This window comes from Scyliorhinus torazame, chromosome 3, assembly GCF_047496885.1.
Source record: "Scyliorhinus torazame isolate Kashiwa2021f chromosome 3, sScyTor2.1, whole genome shotgun sequence".
NCBI lineage: Eukaryota > Metazoa > Chordata > Chondrichthyes > Carcharhiniformes > Scyliorhinidae > Scyliorhinus > Scyliorhinus torazame.
This window is the reverse complement of record NC_092709.1, coordinates 290475582-290490547: the sequence shown is the minus strand read 5'-3', so window position 1 is coordinate 290490547 and position 14966 is coordinate 290475582. Positions and strand designations below refer to the sequence as shown.

General features: G+C 54.2%; 1 protein-coding gene across 2 annotated transcripts in view; it reads right to left on the bottom strand.

Moving 5' to 3' along the window:
* Window positions 1-12440, bottom strand: part of LOC140409169 (coiled-coil domain-containing protein 68-like) — an 80856-nt gene extending 68416 nt beyond the window's left edge. Inside the window, exon 1 of one of the 2 annotated variants that reach the window (XM_072497394.1) lies at window positions 12207-12440. The gene's annotated coding sequence lies outside the window, so the exon portion shown is untranslated. The remainder of the gene's footprint in view (window positions 1-12206) is intronic. The other variant, XM_072497395.1, reaches the window with a different exon arrangement.
* Between the last annotated feature and the right edge of the window lie 2526 nt (window positions 12441-14966).

The following is a 14966-nucleotide window of genomic DNA, read 5'->3' as shown; positions in this document are numbered from 1 at the left end:
GGCCAATTGGAGAAGGACAATAAAGGCAGCACATGCAAGTGCTGCCCATATACCAAGAACAAATTAAAAATATGAAGCTTATCAATCTTGTTATGACTGGGATGGGAGGAATGCACAGTTGATCTTGCCCCACGACTATGCAGGTCACACCATTAGTCTAAAAGTTTAATTTAATTACCAATATGGCCAATTATTTACGTTCACCACTGTTCGAACCACAATAAAAGAAAATTTGACCTGGCTTCTTTCAATAAACTCTGAATGATTGATGTATTATAAAATTAAATGTCTTTTTGAAAACAGGTTACATGAGCTGGCATATGACTACAATTGTACTCTGGAAGTATAACTGCCTATTCCTTCTTAAAAATGAAAAACCAGAATGCATACACACACAAACAGACAATCAAAGGCCAAACACATAGGCTGCGAGATTCTCCGTCAGTAGGATCCTCCGCTTCACTGACAGCACACCCACACCCGTGGGTTTCCTGATGGAGTGGGATGGCTGCAATGGAAAACCCCATTGACCGGCTGTTGGAACGGAGGATGCCGCTACCGGCGCATCAGAAAACGGGGCTGGGGTGACGGAGAACTCGCCCGGGGTCTCTGCAGGGATCGATGTTGGAGGATAGGCTTTATAAAATGGAGGATGAAATTTGCAGGGTTTCGATGCTGTCGATCTGGAGATCCCTCATGTGAGGCTGGGCCACTGGTCCCAGTAGATGCCTGGAGGCCCTCGACAATCGTGTCTTGGTGTGGAGGAGAATATAGAACTGGATCAATTCTCTCATCTCAGCTTTCCAGGTTTTTAATTGCAGACAGATTTTACCCAGGTGAGGATTCTCTGGCTGCAGGTTAAGAACCACACTCTGAATTTCAGGCATGACAGGAAGAGAGCGAGTCAGACTGAGGTAGTATGCATTAGGGGTCATGTGGGACTGTGAAGCCATGATGTCATTGGCTGACAGATCCCGGGTCCTGGTTGGACGTTGACCTCTAGCTCCGCCCTGAAGGCGGAGTATAAGTACCTGGAGCCCTCCCCCGCAGGTAGTCTACTACTGAACTGCGGGGGAAACAGTCACGCTTAATAAAGCCTCATCGACTTCACTCTATTCGTCTCTCGGAGTCTTTGTGCGCTACAATTTATTAAGCGTGACTAAAAAGGACTATGGAGCTCAGGATCATCCCGGAATGCCTGAGGATCAGCCCCCACGCAGTGAACGCGGCAGCAGCTTTCAAGCACTGGCAGACTTGTTTCGAGGCCTACCTCAGAACGGCCACCGGCCGGGTCACAGAAGACCAAAAACTACAGGTCCTGCACTCGAGGTTAAGCACGGAGATTTTCTCTTTCATCGAAGACGCAGAGGATTTCCAGACGGCGTTCACAGCACTGAAAAGTCTCTATGTCCGCCCAGTAAACCAGATCTACGCTCGCTATCAACTCGCAACGAGACGGCAAAGTCCCGGAGAATCGATAGATGAATTCTACGCCGCGCTACTAATTTTGGGACGAGCCTGCAGCTGCCCGTCGGTGAACACAATTGAACACACGGACATGTTAATGCGCGATGCTTTTCCTCCCAAATCCGCCAAAGACTTCTAGAAAAAGAGTCGCTAGGACTCTCAGAGGCACGGGCCCTAGCAGCCTCCCTAGACGTGGCCGCGTGAAATACCCGCGCCTACGGCCCCGACCGCGCGGCAGCCCATTGGGCTCCGTACGTACCCGTCGCGACAAACCCACCCCCCCCCCGGACACCCCACAGGCTTGCGCGGTCCAAACGCCAAGTCGCACCGGGGGCGCCCGCTGCTATTTCTGCGGCCAGGCGAAACACCCCAGGCAGCGCTGCCCGGCCCGCACAGCGATCTGCAAGAGCTGCGGGAAAATGGGCCATTTCGCGGTTGTGTGCCGGTCCCGCGAGGTCGCCGCTGTCCCGGGAGAACAGGGAGCCCTGCACGCCGCTTACGCTCCCCAACCCCCCCTGCGCCCCATGTACGACCCGCAGGCGCAGCCACTCTGGGTCCCGACCACCGCAGTCCCGGGAGAACAGGGAGCCCTGCACGCCGCTTACGTTCCCCAACCCCCCCCCCGCGCCCCATGTATGACCCGCCGGCGCTACCACTTTGGGTCCCGACCACCGCTCTCCCCGGAGAAGAGGGAGTTCTGCGCGGCTCTAACGCCCCCCAAACCCCCCCCCGCGCCCCACGTATGACCCGCCGGCGCTACCAATTTGGGTCCCGACCACCGCTGTCCCCAGAGATGAGGGAGCCCCGCGCGTTCTTAACGCTCCCCAACCCCCCCAGCACCCCATGTGCGACCCACAGGCGCAGCCATTTTGGGTCCCGGCCACCACGAGGGGAGGAAGGGCGCCACCATCTTGGACCACCCCAGACCTGTACGACGCATGGGGGCGGCCATTTTGTCCACCCCCGCCGCCATCTTGTGAGCCCCCCAGCCATGTGCGATGCATGGGGGCAGCCATTTTGTTCAACCCCGACGCCATCTTGGATGGCAACTACGGACCCCAGTGTCGACGGCTCCACGGGTTTCGAAGAAGATGCTCAACTACTCCAACCACGTCTCACTTCAATAACGCTGGACCAAACTCTGCCCCGGACACTCCAGACGACGACGACAACGGTGCTGATAAACGGGCACGAGACACCATGCCTAGTCGCACGGAGAGCTTTATCCACCCCGACACGGTAAGACGCTGTTCTTTGACCACCCACCCCAGCGCACAAAAGATTTCCGTAGCTGCAGGATCCCACTCCGTACAGATCAAAGGCTTCTGCATAGTTACCCTAACGGTGCAGGGGAGGGAGTTCAAAAACTACAGGCTCTACGTCCTTCCCCAACTCTGCGCCCCCACATTACTGGGATTAGACTTCCAGTGCAATCTACAGAGCCTTACCTTCAAATTCGGCGGCCCAATACCCCCACTCACTATCTGCGGCCTTGCAACCCTCAAGGTGCAACCCCCGGCCTTGTTTGCAAACCTCACCCCGGATTGCAAACCCGTCGCCACTAGGAGCAGACGGTACAGCGCCCAGGACCGGACCTTCATTCGGTCCGAAGTCCAGTGGCTACTAAAGGAAGGCATAATCCAGGCCAGCAATAATCCCTGGAGAGCACAGGTGGTAGTAGTAAAGACAGGGGAGAAGCAAAGGATGGTCATAGACTATAGCCAGACCATCAACAAGTACACACAACTAGACGCGTACCCTCTCCCCCGCATATCCGACATGGTCAATCGGATTGCCCAATATAAAGTCTTCTCCACCGTGGACCTCAAGTCCGCCTACCATCAGCTCCCCATCCGCCCAAGTGACCGCAAGTACACAGCCTTCGAGGCAGACGGGCGATTATACCATTTCCTAAGGGTCCCATTTGGCGTCACAAACGGGGTCTCGGTCTTCCAACGAGAGATGGACCGAATGGTTGATCAACACGGGTTGCGGGCCACGTTCCCGTATCTCGACAATGTAACCATCTGCGGCCACGATCAGCAGGACCACGACGCCAACCTCCAAAAATTCCTCCAGACCGCTAAAGCCTTGAACCTCACGTACAACGAGGACAAGTGCGTTTTTAGCACCAACCGGCTAGCCATCCTGGGCTACGTAGTGCGCAATGGGATAATAGGCCCCGACCCCGAACGTATGCGCGCCCTCATGGAATTTCCCCTCCCGCACTGCTCAAAAGCCCTGAAACGCTGCCTGGGGTTTTTTTCATACTACGCCCAATGGGTCCCCCAGTACGCAGACAAGGCCCGCCCCCTAATACAGACCACGACCTTCCCGCTGTCGACAGAGGCTTGCCAGGCCTTCAGCCGCATCAAAGCGGATATCGCAAAGGCCACGATGTGCGCCATCGACGAGTCCCTCCCCTTCCAGGTCGAGAGCGACGCCTCCGACGTAGCTCTAGCGGCCACCCTTAACCAAACGGGCAGACCCGTGGCCTTTTTCTCCCGAACCCTCCACGCTTCAGAAATCTGGCACTCCTCAGTGGAAAAGGAAGCCCAAGCCATAGTGGAAGCTGTGCGACATTGGAGGCATTATCTGGCCGGCAGGAGATTCACTCTCCTCACGGACCAACGGTCGGTAGCCTTCATGTTCGATAATGCACAGCGGGGCAAAATCAAAAACGACAAGATCTTAAGATGGAGGATCGAGCTCTCCACCTTCAACTCCGAGATCTTGTATCGTCCCGGAAAGCTGAACGAGCCGTCCGATGCCCTATCCCGCGGCACATGTGCCAACGCACAAATTAACTGCCTCCAAGCCCTCCACGAGGACCTCTGCCACCCGGGGGTCACTCGGTTTTTCCACTTTATCAAGTCCCGCAACCTCCCATACTCCTTAGAGGAGGTCCGTACAGTCACAAGGAACTGCCACATCTGCGCAGAGTGCAAACCGCATTTTTTCAGGCCGGATGGTGCGCACCTCATTAAGGCTTCCCGCCCCTTTGAACGCCTTAGTCTGGATTTCAAAGGACCCCTCCCCTCCACCGACCGCAACATATACTTCCTTAATGTGGTGGACGAGTACTCCCGCTTCCCATTCGCCATCCCCTGTTCTGACATGACCGCGGCCACAGTCATTAAAGCCCTGAACACCATATTCACACTGTTCGGTTGCCCCGCATAAGTCCACAGCGACGGGGGTCCTCTTTCATGAGTGACGAGCTGCGCCAGTTCCTGCTCAGCAACGGGATAGCCTCGAGCAGGACGACCAGCTACAACCCCCGGGGGAACGGGCAATTAGAGAGGGAGAACGGCACGGTCTGGAAGACCGTCCTACTGGCCCTACGGTCCAGGGACCTCCCAGTATCCCTGTGGCAGGAGGTCCTTCCGGACGCCCTCCACTCCATCCGGTCACTACTGTGTACTAGCACTAATCAAACGCCTCATGAGCGCCTCCTTGTCTTCCCCAGGAAGTCCTCCTCTGGAAAGTCGCTGCCGACCTGGCTGGCGGCCCCAGGACCCATCTTGCTCCGAAAGCACGTGCGGGCGCACAAGTCGGATCCGTTGGTCGAAAGGGTTCACCTCCTTCACGCGAACCCGCAGTACGCCTACGTGGAGTACCCCGACGGCCGACAGGACACGGTCTCCCTGCGAGATCTGGCGCCCGCCGGCAACACACACACCACCCCGACACCAATCACCCAACCCCCCCCTTCCTGCCACCGCTGCACCCCGCGACCGCCCCCTTCCCAGGAGGATCAGTCCTCCTCCCAGGCCCGACCAGGAATAAAGCCCAAGCTGAAACCGTAAGGCTCCCGGAGAAGACAACACCGGAACAAGCACCACCACCACCGGGGCCGAGGCGATCGACACGGACGACCAGACCGCCCAACCGACTCGTGGCGTCGATCTAACAGTACAATGTGGACTTTTAACGAGAACATTTTGTCTTTTCCTGACGATTACTGTAAATAGTTTGACACAAAAAAAAAACCTTGTACATACTGTTATAACATGTGAAAGTTTTCGTCCCAGGACCAGCCTTGTAAACCCTTACCACCATGCGAAGCATCACCCCGCCGGGTTCATTTTTAACAAGGGGTGAATGTGGTAGTATGCATTAGGGGTCATGTGGGACTGTGAAGCCATGATGTCATTGGCTGACAGATCCCGGGTCCTGGTTGGACGTTGACCTCTAGCTCCGCCCTGAAGGCGGAGTATAAGTACCTGGAGCCCTCCCCCGCAGGTAGTCTACTACTGAACTGCGGGGGAAACAGTCACGCTTAACAAAGCCTCATCGACTTCACTCTATTCGTCTCTCGGAGTCTTTGTGCGCTACACAGAGCAACCTTCCTTCTCAGCTTATTCCCCAAAACACACTGTGGAGGGCACAGCAGACCACCACAAAGAAGGGGCAGGGGGGCCCTCTCAGGGGTTGTGATGAATGGTTACTGTACCCTTAACACCATGTAGGTGATGCCCCTTTAAGACCGGGTTTGGAACCCTGGGGGACTCCACCTCCGGCTCCACCCACCAGAGAGCCGTATATAAGGTGACGCCCTGTAGGCGGCACTCAGTAAGCACACATCTCTGTAGCTGGCTAGTTCTCTGCTTATTAAAGTCTTCATTCACCATTCCACACTCTCGTGTTGTTATTGAGGGTACTACAATTTAATAAGCAGACTACGTTAGGATGGACGCCGGTCTCAAGCCAGAAAAGCTCAACCTGGAAGCACAGACACCGGAGGCCAAAGACATTTTTAAGTACTGGCTCCGCTGCTTTGAGGCCTACCTGGAATCTTCAGAAGCTCCCGTCCTAGGGCCTCGCAAGCTGCGCCTACTCCACGCCCGGGTGAGCCATAGAATCTCCGCCATGATCGAGAAGGCGACCACTTACGACGAGGCGATCGAGATCCTGTGAAAGCGTTGCGTCAAACTCATAAATGAGGTACATGCACGGTACCTGCTCTCTACCTGCCGGCAGCGATCAGGGGAAACGCTGGACGAGTACGTGGAAAAGCTCACCGCGCTCGCCAGGAACTGCAACCATCAGGATGTGACGGGGGAAGTCCACATTAACCTTCACATCTGAGACATCTTCGTGTCCGGCATCCGTCCGACCTATATCAGGCAGCGACTCCTCGAAAATGGAGCTAAAGACCTTCAGGACAAGGTAAAGCTCGCTACCTCACTGGAAGTGGCCCTCCACAACCTAGGCACGTACCCCGCGGACCCTGTGAGCCCCCCTCGGACTTCCCCAGACTCGGCCACGCTACGGGCCTGTGCCACGCGGTGACCCGCCCAGACCGGGGGCACAACGTGCTATTTCTGTGGGCAGGGCCAGCATCCACGTCAATGCTGCCCAGTCCGCTCCGCCATCTGCAGCAACTGCGGAAAGAAGAGGCATTTCATGAGGGTCTGCCTGGCCAGGCCCAAGGCCCAGAAACAAAAAGGTCACCAGGCCCGAAAATCGAGCTCACAGGCCCGCAGGCCCCACAACGCGGCTGCGCACTGGCCGGACACGCCCCTTTCTCACGCGTCAAGGGCCTTGTGCGAGTCATGGGGGCGGCCATTTGGTGGTGGCCATCTTCTAGACCCGACACATGTGACCGACAGCGGCAGCCATTTTGTGAATCCGACTCGGCTGAGGACTCGGACTACCCCGCAACTGGGAGCGATCACCCTCGACCAACAATCGCGGCCAAAGCACCTGTGGAACTCCATGGTGCAGGTCCAGATCAACGGGCGCGACACTCTGTAGCACCATCGCTCACACACGAGGCGAGACGTAGAGAACTTCAATCGAGGCTTTATTGAGCAGACTTGTTCAGACTTGTTCCCCAGCAGCTCAGTCACAGAATGCAGCTGTGGGGAGTAAACCGGGTTCTTATACCCTGCCTATCTGGGTGGAGCCCAGTAGGCGGCAGATCTAATCGGGACCCAGCATCTGTCCTCCAATAGCTCCTCGGCATTCATGGTGTACCGTATTACCCCTAATACATACCACCACACACTCCCTGCCTCTTTGACTCTGGAAGCACGGAGAGCTTTGTCCACCCAGAAACGGTAAGGCGCTGCTCCTTGCGCATCTATCCAGCTTCCCAAACCATAGCCCTCGCCTCCGGGTCCCACTCGGTCCAAATCAAGGGGCATTGTATTGCAAATTTTGTGATCCAGGGCGCCGAATACGCACGTTTCAAACTCTATATCCTCCCTCACCTCTGCGCCCCCCTGCTGCTCGTTATGGATTTCCAATGCAGTCACCAAAGGCTGACCCTGAAGTTCGGCGGACCCTTGCCCCCCCTCACGGTATGCAGCCTTGCAACAATGAAAGTTGCACCCCCCTCACTATTCGCGAACCTCACCCCCGACAGTAAGCCCGTCGCCACTAGGGGCCGGCGGTACAGTGCCCAAGATATGACTTTTATCAAGTCAGAGGTCCAGCGTTTACTGGGAGAGGGGGTCATCGAGGCTAGCAACAGCCCCTGGAGAGCACAAATGGTGGTAGTACGGTCCGGGGAAAAGAAACGGATGGTCGTGGACTATAGCCAGACCATAAACCGCTTCACGCAGCTCGATGCGTACCCCCTTCCCCGCATAGCAGAGATGGTCAATTGGATTGCTCAATACCTAAAATCCACCTACCATCAGCTCCCTATCTGACCGAAAGACCGCCTCTATACTGCTTTCGAAGCAGCCGGCCGGCTTTTCCACTTCCTCAGGGTCCCCTTCGGCGTCACAAATGGGGTCTCCGTCTTCCAGAGGGCGATGGACCAAATGATGGACCAGTACAGCCTGCGGGCTACTTACCCGTACTTGGGCAATGTCACCATCTGCGGCCATGATCAGCAGGACCATGACCCGAACCTTGAAAGGTTCCGCCAGACCGCCCGAGCCCTTAACCTGACCTACAGGAAGGAAAAATGCGTTTCCCACACAACCCGACTAGCCACCCTCGGCTACGTCGTGGAAACCGGGGTCCTAAATCCCGACTGCATGCGCCCCCTTAAGGAACTCCCCCTCCCCCGTCGCCTCAAGGCCCTCAAACGGTGCTTGGGGCTTTTCTCCTATTACGCCCAGTGGGTCCCCAGATATGCGGACAAAGCCCACCCACTCATAAAGACCACGACAATTCCCCTGACGGCTGAGGCCCGGTCGGCCTTCAGTCACATCAAGACCGACATCATCAAGGCCGCTATGCACGCGGTGGACAAAACCATCCCTTTCCAGGTAGAGAGCGATGCATCAGATATCGCCTTGGCTGCTACCCTCAACCAGGCAGGCAGGCCAGTAGCGTTCTTCTTCCGGACCCTCACCGCCTCCGAGATTCGGCACTCTGCAGTCGAACAGGAGGCACAAGCCATTGCGAAGGCTGTGCGGCACTGGAGGCACTACCTAGCTGGTAGGAGGTTCACCCTCGTTACCGACCAACGGTCGGTAGCCTTCATGTTTGATAATGCACAACGGCGCAAAATTAAAAATGATAAAATCGTGAGGTGGAGGATTGAACTCTCCACCTACGCGTACGATATTAAGTTTCGTCCAGGGGAGCTCAACGAGCCCCCAGATGCCCTGTCCAGCAGCACATGCGCCAACGCGCAGGAGGATCACCTGCAGGCCATCCACAATGACCTCTGTCTCCCGGAGGTTATCCGGCTCGCCCACTTTATCAAGTCCCACAACCTACCTTACTCCACCAAGGAGGTCAAGGCCATGACCACGCCTTGCCAGATCTGCGCAGAGTGCAAACTGCACTTCTACCGGCCAGACAAGGCTCGCCTTATAAAGGCCTCGGGGCCCTTTGAGTGACTAAGCGTGGACTTCAAAGGTCCCCTCCCGTCCACCAACCGCAATATCTACTTCCTAACCGTCATCGACGAGTTCTCCCGCTTCCCATTCGCCGTTCCCTGTCCCGACATGACCTCGGCCACCATGATAAAGGCACTGCACAGCATCTTCACCCTGTTTTGTTTCCCTCCTAATATCCACAGCGACCGGGGTACATCGTTCATGAGCGATGAGCTGCGTCAGTATCTGCTCAGCAAGGGCATCGCCTCGAGCAGAGCGACCAGTTATAACCCGCGGAGAAACAGGCAGGTGGAGAGGGAGAACGCGACAGTTTGGAAGACTGTCCTTCTGGCCCTACGGTCAAGAAGTCTCCCAACCACCCGCTGGCAGGAGGTCTTACCCGATGCCCTCCACTCTATTAGGTCGCTCTTCTGCACGGCCACGAATGAACCCCTCACAACCGCTTGTTTGTCTTCCCCAGGAAGTCCACCTCTGGGGTCTCGCTTCCACCTTGGCTGACGACTCCGGGACCTGTTCTTCTCCGGAGAAACTCGTGGAGCCATAAAACGGACCCCCTGGTGGAGAGGGTCCAACTGCTACATGCGAACCCCCGATACGCCTACATCGCGCACCCCGAAGGCAGGCAAGACACGGTTTCCCTCCGGTATCTGGCACCCGCTGGCTCCCCCACTGATGCCCCCCCTCGCTGTTTCCCTATGGGACCTGGCACCCGCTGGTTCCCCCACTGATGCCCCCCCCCCTGGACCCCCACTCCGTCGGTAGAGACCGACTGCGACCCCCCTAGCGTCCCCCCCTCGACATTCCCTGCCGGCGCCGGCACTGCTACCCCCAGCCCCAGCTCTTCCCCCAGCTATCCCCCCTGCCCCCCGACCCCCTTCCCCGACCCGGATGAAAGCTCCGACCACCGTGCTCCCGGATGTACCCTCACCAAAGACGTCCGTGTCTCCGCACTACCGCCCGACCTGAGAAGGTCGACGAGGACGATCAGGCCGCCGAAAAGAATAGGCATGTAATTCCACTTCACCCCTGACGGACTTTGCGTTGTTTTTAAACAGGGGGTGAATGTGATGAATGTAGGTGATGACCCTTTAAGACCGGGTTTGGAACCCTGGGGGACTCCGCCTGCGGTTCTGCCCACCAGGGAGCCGTATATAAGGTGACGCCCTGTAGGTGGCACTCAGTAAGCACACGTCTCTGTAGCTGGCTAGTTCTCTGCTTATTAAAGCCTTCATTTACCATTCCACACTCTTGTGTCGTTATTGAGGGTACTACAGGGGTATACTGCAGGGCGCCACCAGAGTGGTCACAGTATCGGAACCACATCTTGAGCAGAGCGATGCACTACTCAATGACTGCATGGGAGCAAACATGGGCCTCATGGGTATCGGGTCTCTGTCTCAGTCTCAGGCTTCCGACCTGCATCATTAGCCATGTCCTCAGTGGGTATCCCTTGTCCCCCACGAGCCATCGCATCATCCTGGGGTGGCCCTCGAAGACACCTGGGAGCTCCAAGTGCCCCAGGATGTCGCTGTCATGCACGTCACCAGAGTAGCGGGCACACATGTTCGCGGTGAGGCGGTGTTCGCACACGATCTGAACATTCAGGGAGTGGAACCCCTTCTGGTTAATATAGAATACTCCCTGATGACTCGGTGCTTCCATGGCTACATGCATGCCATTGATTGCCCCATGGGCCTGGGGCATCCCGACGATGGAGGTTCAGGGCTGGGATCGGGTGTCCTCCTCCTCTATGAGGTTATAGAACATAGAACAAACAGTGCAGAAGGAGGTCATTCAGCCCATCGAGTCTGCACCGACCCGCTTCAGCCCTCACTTCCACCCTATCCCCGTAAAACAATAACCCCTCCTCACATTTTTGGTCACTAAGGGCAATTTATCATGGCCAATCCGCCTAACCTGCACATCTTTGGACTGTGGGAGGAAACCGGAGCACCCGGAGGAAACCCATGCAGACACGGGGAGAACGTGCAGACTCCGCACAGACAGTGACCCAGTGGGGAATCGAACCTGGGACCCTGGCGCTGTGAAGCAACTGTGCTATCCACTTGTGCTGCCGTGCTGCCGGTTCTCCGGCATATGCTGTCCATCAGTTCATGGAATGACCACAGGCACCTGTACACCTTGGCTGTCACTGGACCCCCCTCTGGGTCCATCCTCAGCCTGACAGGTGGCCGGCCCCCTGAACACGGGATGCTGCCTCCAGCCTGAGTTGTGTTGCTGCCTTCTACAGCATCTGCCTGCCTTGGCTGCCACAAGACAACTGAGGGCAGCCTCTGTGGGATCACCAGCAGGAAATATTGTTTTACCTGGACAGAATTGGAGAAGGAGAGAGACCAACAATCAGTTAAGGTTTCCATCCCGGGACCCCCAAACACCCCCCAGTCACCCCCATTCCTACCAGGACTCTCCCGCCTTCTCTCAGAGTGTATTTCAGCGAGCCAGTTGTGCTGGCAAACCTTGCTCTGCACAGTCAACCCCAGCCACATCAGGAGCCCTTAAGCACCAGACCTGTGTCAGAAACATTAGGGAGGCCGTACTCGTGTGCCCTCCCTCATCCACCCACTTACCCTTTGGCCACAAGAGTTTAATTGAACGGCATGTAAGACCAGACCCAAAGCTACACCTGGACAGCAACACAATGTCCCAGCTTCTAATGGTTTGTTTTGCAGATATACCCTATTGTGCACTGGAGTGTTTGAATTCCAATTCAGAAATTCCTGCTGATTAAAAAAATAAATTGTAGCTATTTTCTAACAGGAATTAAAATTACACTTGATAGCTTTCTTCTTTTCTTAATGTTTCATTTAAGCCACAAAACACAAGCCATGCTCTTTAGGGGGAAAATTTATGTATGTGCAACGATTGTTAGCTTTTTCAGAAAAAAATAACTAAAACGGACGTCTCACTCACCTTTCTAAGGTGGATGAAAGCTTTGTAAACCAGATATACCTGTAATTCCTCGCAATGAGGTGCTACCGACATAAAACGTTTGAAGGCAGATTATCCAAACCAAGCAGCATGGTCATATTTATCAATGCAGTTAGTTGGAGTATTTTTCAGTTGATGATCTGTAGAGACCCATTAGTTCCGGTCCAGGCTGCACAGCTTGTTAATTGTCCCTGAAACTCAAAGCTGTATTTTTGTACTTCCTTATTGGCACTCTGCCACCTGTGACATTACTTAAAGGTAGACTGTCGTACAGGTAGCATGGTTAACACATAAAAAATTACCTTCTCCAATAATTGGATTGAAAAGATAGAATTGCCCTCCCACTGGCAAGTATCTTTGAGAAAATAATGTGGCCATCACAATGGTATCCAAATTCAACTCTGAAGGTCATGATTTAAGACATCCTGGGGTAATTTAACTACTGTATCCTAGTTAATATTAGCATAACAGCATGTGATGTTTTAATATTACAATCATGACCAGCACAGAGTTGCCACATGAATGAAAAAAAACTGCAAGTATAATTAAGGTGTACATAGACAACAAGGAAGATGACTCAATCCTCTGCACACTATTTGTTTTTAAATTTATGTTCACATGGCAACAACTTCTGTACTCCCTGTGTCAGGTTAATTTAAACACAGCATCACTGACTCCACCCCTCACTTTTATGATAATGCTCCAGACACAGAATTAAAAGATCAGAGCATCTTCATTCCTCTGATATTGTGCACTAGGATGCTGTTATCAAGCAAAACCATTTTGGTAAGACCCACTGTCCAATAAACCTATTGGGAAAATGACATTTAAATCAGACCTGCGCACAATATTCAGTCTCTGAAACCCAAAGCCACCTAACAGCCTGTGGCAATGAAGGAAGCCAACCGTGACTCCAATATACTATCTCATTCGTGAATTTTAAAGGGTCAAATATTGAGCTATGTATATATGTTTACTCAATGAATTATATTAATGATAATGATAGGGCAGCACAGTAGCATTGTGGATAGCACAATTGTTTCAGAGCTCCAGGGTCCCAGGTTCGATTCCGGCTTGGGTCACTGTCTGTGCGGAGTCTGCACATCCTCCCTGTGTGTGCGTGGGTTTCCTCTGGGTCCTCCGGTTTCCTCCCACAGTCCAAAGATGTGCAGGTTAGGTGGATTGGCCATGATAAATTGCCCTTAGTGTCCAAAATTGCCCTTAGTGTTGGGTGGGGTTACTGGGTTATGGGGATAGGGTGGAGGTGTTGACCTTGGGTGGGGTGCTCTTCCCAAGAGCTGGTGCAGACTCAATGGGCCGAATGGCCCCCTTCTGCACTGTAAATTCTATGATCTATGATCTTATTAAGTTCGCAGCATACCACCTGCATTTATTGAAGTTTTCTTTTACATGTCTACTCATTCAACTAGTGCTATTGCCTCCATGGAATCGTCACCAAGACATTACCAAAGTTGCTCCAAGCAATTGCTGAAAGCACCTCTCTTCCCTCCAATATTGTCACTTGTCTGTGGCGTGCCTCAGACTGCCGATCTCAGTTCGGCTGATGACCACATTTGTAAAACTCAAAACCATCAACTCTGTTTCAGACTTAATTAGGGAATTTTAGGGTCTCCCACAAACGTATTTGAGGATATGGGGGAGGGGGAGCAGATAAAACAAAGTGGGTGGCCAGCCCTCCACCTACCTGCTCGCCCACAAAATGCCCTGCAAAATTACAGTAATGTGTCAGCCAGCCACCACCACTTAGGCCGATTTAGGCCGCTCTTTCGGCCTCCACTACCATAATTTATTGACGTGGAAGGCTGAAGGAAGGTGGACAGCCCACTACTCTTCCAACTTGAGGTAAAGGGCCGAAAAAAAGGAGGTAACTCCTTTGGGAGAGAGTTCCCTGTGCCCATTGGTGCACCCCCTCCAGATGGCACCACTTTTAGTGCCTCCTCCCTTGCCTCTTGAAGCTGAGCCCCCACTAGGGTCCCTGATCCCTCCCCGACCAAAAAAAACGGATTCAACTTTCACTCCAGTATGTGCGACCTTCTTCTTTGGCTCCCTTGTAGTCCCAGCAGTGGCCACTACCATGTACCATCCAGCAGAGGGCAGTAGAGCAGAGCTGCTGATTGGCTGTTGCGGGGGAAATTTGCACACATCTGTGTGCTCACCCTAACTTGAAGGTGTACCTGAGCAAGAGACCCTAGCTGTTCAAGTGAAGACAAGCATCCAGCAGAGGGAAGTAGAGCGGAGTTGCTGATCGGCTGTTGCGTGGGAAATTTGCATACGTCCGTGAGCTCACCCTAACTTGAAGGTGTACCTGAGCAAGATACCCTAGCTGTTCAAGTGAAGACAAGCATCCAGCAGAGGGCAGTAGAGCGGAGATGCTGATTGGCTGTTGCGGGGGAGATTTGCATACGTCCGTGTGCTCACCCTAATTTGAAAGTGTACCTGAGCAAGATTCCCGAGCTGTTCAAGTGAAGACAAGCATCCAGCAGAGGGCAGTAGAGTGGAGCTGCTGATTGGCTGTTGCGGGGGAAGTTTGCATATGTCCGTGTGCTCACCCTAACTTGAAGGTGTATCTGAGCAAGAGACCCTAGCTGTTCAAGTGAAGACAAGCATCCAGCAGAGGGCAGTAGAGTGGAGCTGCTGATTGGCTGTTGCGGGGGAAATTTGCATACGTATGTGTGCTCACCCTAACTTGAAGGTGGTTTGTGGAGGAGCTGTTGTCAAGTG